Source organism: Clarias gariepinus, chromosome 19 (assembly GCF_024256425.1).
Source record: "Clarias gariepinus isolate MV-2021 ecotype Netherlands chromosome 19, CGAR_prim_01v2, whole genome shotgun sequence".
Taxonomy (NCBI): Eukaryota; Metazoa; Chordata; class Actinopteri; order Siluriformes; family Clariidae; genus Clarias; species Clarias gariepinus.
This window is the reverse complement of record NC_071118.1, coordinates 28,052,501-28,058,442: the sequence shown is the minus strand read 5'-3', so window position 1 is coordinate 28,058,442 and position 5,942 is coordinate 28,052,501.

Sequence of the window (5,942 nt, the reverse complement as noted above, 5' to 3'; positions counted from 1 at the left end):
AATACCAAAATAAACAGAATTAATGGAAAGAGAAAGTCAAGGCTGAGTGTTTCTCGAGTGTGTTTATGTGAGTGTCTGGAATTGGATTAAAATTTGACTTTTTCAGTACAAATTCACAAACACTATTTATTATTAACACACTTATATAATCGTCACGCTTCCAGGGTAAAAATCTTTTTATTTATTATTTAAAACTTTTAACTCATAAAATGTTTTATTCATATATTTTTGTTTATTGAAAAAGCTGAGAAAGTTTGAAAAAATATAATTTGGAAAATGTAGTTTTTAGCATCAATCCACGTTTAGTACAAAACAATATATATATAAAAAAAAGGGTTTTCCAAATTTAATTGAATTAGTTATTCATTAGATCAAGAACTCATTAGTTTTTTTATATAGTGCATATTTTATATTAACATATATATTTTTTAAATGCAGTAAAAACACCCTAAACAAACCATAATCGAGATTTTTTTTAAAAACTTACATTTATTTTAGATTTTGCTCTGTTTATTCTATTGGTGCATAAGCCACGCCCTTTTGAAAAGAATTAAACAGAAATTAAATTTTTATTTCATTGTAAAGCCACAGTTTGGTGTATGAATGTGTTGTGTAAAGGTGTTTAAGACTGTACATGTTTACTGTATACCATGTTTACAGTTTTTTCACATGTTCCGCTTAACACGTATTACTCTGTTTCCATACAGTTAAGCTACATCGATCAGACATAACGGCATGACCACCCGCCTAATACTGAGTAGGTCCCTGCTTTTTGCCGCCAAAACAGTAATGCACTGAGTATTCTGACACCTTTCTAAGGGTAACCAGCATTAACCTTTAGCTACACTAGCTCTTCTATCGGATCAGACTACATGGGCCAGCCTTCACTCCCCATGTGCATCAGAGAGCCCTGGCCACCCATGAACCTGTCGGCGGTTCTTAGGCAGCAAGTCACCATTTTGTCCCAGAATTTGATTTGTCGGAAGCAGGAAAAATTAGGCAGGTGTAAGAATTCAAGAGACTATGACAAGCATCAAATTGTGATGTCTAGACGACTGGGATTAAGCTTTGAAGACTTAAACCAGCTATTATATTAGAAAATATTTGATCTTGAAATGGGTCACATTTGTCTCAAACACAGTAAAAGGGTTAATGTGTGTCAACAGAAAAACAGAAACATAGAACCCTGGGAACATAGGTAAAGGTACCCACACGAACACGAGGTGGGAATCAAACCCTCAACCCTGGAGGGGCAAAGCCGCAGTGCTAACCACTACCCCACAGTTACAGTAATGCTAGGTGGCTAGCTAACATAGTGGGTCCGGCTAAGTCTGGCCAATGTTGAGTTTTGATGTAATTCTCAAACAGGTTGCAGTTAAAAACATAAAATTCTGAGTAAATTTTAAGAAGATTAAAATAATAGACGTTGCTTTGGCCACATGGAATTGCTGCACTGTTGTATTTAACAATCACAACACCGGGCAGATTTACACTGCATCAGCTTTTTCTTTTCTGTTTTTCCTTTTTTTTTTTATTTAACACACTACGTGTGAAATGTTTTTGGAGCCTGGTGACTTCACAGCCGTGTGCTTTATCGCTCAGTTCAGGAATGCTAGCAGCAAGTCTAACTCCTCGGTCCTGCTCGTTCCTGAACAAACATTCCTCTGCGTCTCCCGTCCAGGAGGGAAATTTTTAACGGGACCAACTGTTCAGGATGAGTCAACTGTCCCCAGAGTTAAACCCGGCACGTCTTGTTTCATGGCTTTTCTCCTACAGCTGCCGTACTTAAGATTCTCTAAGAAAGTCTACAGCAACGCGTCGTAACTAATAGCATTTTTGCACGATTTTACAGACATATGTTAATGTTTTTTCAGTTGGTCTGTGGGTCAGCAGCTACAGTGACATCACACTGAATGTTTCATAGGCCTGCTATAGGAAATAAGTGTTTTATAGCTTAACAACAAGAGCAAAAATAAATAAATAAAAAAAAATCAGTGCTGAGCTACAGCAGGACTAATTGGAAAGAAATGAACCTAGAAAGGGGTGTTTTTCATTTTAATATGATTTTGGTAACTACATTTTCTTAGACATCCTGGCCAATAGGAGGTGGGAGGATATGGGGCGGAGCCATTTCATTTTAAATTACACAACATATATAGTACAAAATTCTTGCTGACGTTTATAAAATGTGCATAGAAAAAGCACAAGTTCATACAAATACATAATAATGATAAGGAGGCAGATATAAAAACATTTTTAAACAGGAAAAAATAGAAAGAGTTCTTATTACTAAATTAATACATTAATATAATCTTTAATCAGTAGAAAAATTAATATTTTTTTCAATATGTTTTTATATATATAAAAGTTACATATAGTATTTGTGGTTTTTAATTTTTTTAAACAAAATTTTCCTTTATAACACTAGATGGCATTGAGGTCACAATTTTAAAAAAATGTACTCTATTATGAAGATATATCAGTAAATCATAGCTTTCTCATGGAAATAATGAAATGGATATTAATGGGTTATCCATTAATACAGATAAAGACAAATTTATTGTACAACAAAGTACACGATCCAAAAAAACAAAAAAAACAAAAGAAGGTTTGACTAAGAATGAAAGTTTCACACCAGTGTAGCTGATGAGTTACAGTAAAACATGTTTGCTCGAATTCTGTTTGATATATTTTCAAGAGGAAGATCCTGTAACGGGAGGCGTGTAATGAAATCAGTTTGTACACAGATCGCAAGTTTTAGAGAAACATCACAGCAACGCCCACATTATCAACCAAATAGTTCTCTTTCGAAGCATCATTACTGTTTGGCCGAAAACCGTAGCATCTAAACCTGGGTTAAGGTTCACTTCTTTAGTTTTGAACCATAATTAAGCATCGCTCAAAATACTCTTCGAAATCAACAGATAAAAAACAGGCATAGTTTCAATTCTCTTTTCTCTTGTGTAGGAGGTGTGGCCTAAAGTTGGAAGGTGAAAATTCGAGTTGTACTGTATGTTAGAACGTGATCCGGGTGGTAATATACTGTAGTTCAAATTAATTTAATTTGCATAGTGATAACACACAGCTGCTCTTTTAGGAATGAAATTTGAGGTTGAGATAAAATATGAGCGGTGGCATGGTGGCGTAGCGGTTAGCACTGTCAAGGGTCAAGCTATTATTAGCTTAAGTTATTACGTCATGTCATTAGCTACGTACGCATTGTGACTCCAGTACGAAAAGCTAATTTAAATACATTAAAACACCTCTAAGTTTTGTAAGCAGGTGTTTATATTTATTTATTTATTTAAATCATGCTAATACAATTTAGCTTTGCATGTTTACTATTTCTTCAACAAGTTCATCCAAACGTGTTAACGCTCCAGCTGATATACCCCTCAGATAACCCTTTTTTTTATTTCAAACTTTATTTGTTTTACGCTTTTTCCAAACATGCTGTTTCAGTGTCTATATACTATAAATGACCTACTGCTAAGCCACGCCCCTCTTGAAAACAGATAAGTTGAGCAACAAAACAGGAGGAACAAACCAAACATGGACAAAGAACAAAAAGCAGAAAATCTTTTTTGTTCTTGTTTGTTTCTTCTTGTTTGTGTGCACACATCAGGGTCTCATCTGAATGTCTAAACATTCCGGCTAAAAAGTGAATTTTGCATAATAGCTCCCCTTTACGTGCAATTTCCATCTAAACAAGATTGATGTAATATAAATTCAGCCAAGGAGACGTTCGATTCTTCTTAATAATCCCATGAAACGCACACTTAGGCTTCTCGAAGACACCGTCCCATTCGACCATGATGAATTAGTGAGCAGGGATTACATTATTTTATTTTTTTTTGTAAGCGCTTTCAGTTTAATGATGAGAAAGGCCACTTACGCACTCTGTAATTTACTCAATAAAATTTAAACAAACAGCTTTTATTGGTTTCATGCTGAACTCAGTAACATCGGCAGCATGGTGGGGTCGTACTCTGGTGGGTTAACACTGTCGCCTTGCACCTCTAAGTTCTAAGTTCGATTCCCGCCTTGGGGTCTGAGTTTGCATGTTCTCCTTGTGGTTGGTGGGTTTCCTCCGGTTGCTCTGGTTTCCTCCCAAAGCCATGCAGATTAGTCCAACTGGTGTTCCTATATGGCCCTTTAGTCTGTGAATGCGAGACCCTGTCCAGGATGTACCCCGCCTCGGGCTCTAAGAGGCCCCCTGCTACCCTGTATACAGGATAAACCGGTATAGACGATGAGTGAGTAAGTAAGAGTGAGTGTTGGAATAAAGAGTGTTAAGTTTATGTAACTGTATTTAAAGTAATGAAGCGTTCTGCAAGCTGTCCTTTTGGACTTAATTCATTTTTCCTTTGTGAGAATCTACTGTATCTTCAAGGAAAACAGCTTCACTTGTTCAGTGTTATAAAATTAAAAGCAGGTAAAAAACTGAAAATTTTAAAAGCGAGTTAATGAAGTGAAAGTAGATTTAAAACTGAAACTCGCACAGTGTTCAACTCACTATGAACTTTTATTGCTTGTTAGCCACGAAACTGAAGATGCAACATTTAGACAGTCCACATGTTTCGGCTGATTATCTGGGTTCGAGGCGGGCATTGTGTAATTTATTTACCCTGAATTGACCTAGTGACTCAGTTTTGATTCATTTGATTTACCGCCCGCATATTCAAAGCAGCGTTTTGCAAACACGTTGGCCAGCATTTAAGGTCTCATACATACATAAGGTCACATGTTCCATCCCTGACTGATTCAGCCAGATTCAGTTTGATTGCTAAGGATAAATTAATTAATATGAAATGAATCGTTCCTTTTGTTCAGTTGTTTCTGATGGGTTTCACAAATGGAACACAGAAGCCGAGCTATGACTTTAAAACATCTGTATGTTGTGTTTGCAGCTATGGTACGTCTTATTTCTTTTCTTTTATTATCTTTATTTGATGCATGATTTTGACGAATCGATTAACTGAAGTGACTCAAATGAGTGAAAATGGTGTACTGTTCTGTACATGAGGACAGTTTTAATAATCATATATAAAAAAAAAGCTTATGTAAACCTTAAACAAGGTTAGCCCCACCCACTGTGCATTACAAAAAAAAAAGGAATTCAATATTATCCCCGCCCACCGTTCCATCATAAGTGGCTAATGACCCAGTTGCTCTTAGATTTTTTAAGGTTTTGGTCCAAGGTTGTGAGTCCAAATCCCAGAAGGCTGTGAGTCCAAATCCCAGAAGGTTGTGAGTCCAAATCCCAGAAGGCTGTGAGTCCAAATCCCAGAAGGCTGTGAGTCCAAATCCCAGAAGGTTGTGAGTCCAAATCCCAGAAGGCCGTGAGTCCAAATCCCAGAAGGCCGTGAGTCCAAATCCCAGAAGGTTGTGAGTTCAAAATCCCAGAAGGTTGTGAGTCCAAATCCCAGAAGGTTGTGAGTCCAAATCCCAGAAGGCTGTGAGTTCAAATCCCAGAGGGCTGTGAGTCCAAATCCCAGAAGGCTGTGAGTCCAAATCCCAGAAGGCTGTGAGTCCAAATTCCAGAAGGCTTGAGTCCAAATCCCAGAAGGCTGTGAGTCCAAATCCCAGAAGGTTGTGAGTCCAAATCCCAGAAGGCTGTGAGTCCAAATCCCAGAAGGCTGTGAGTCCAAATCCCAGAAGGTTGTGAGTCCAAATCCCAGAAGGCTGTGAGTCCAAATCCCAGAAGGCTGTGAGTCCAAATCCCAGAAGGTTGTGAGTCCAAATTCCAGAAGGTTGTGAGTCCAAATCCCAGAAGGCTGTGAGTCCAAATTCCAGAAGGTTGTGAGTCCAAATCCCAGAAGGTTGTGAGTCCAAATCCCAGAAGGTTGTGAGTCCAAATTCCAGAAGGCTTGAGTCCAAATCCCAGAAGGTTGTGAGTCCAAATCCCAGAAGGCTGTGAGTCCAAATCCCAGAAGGTTGTG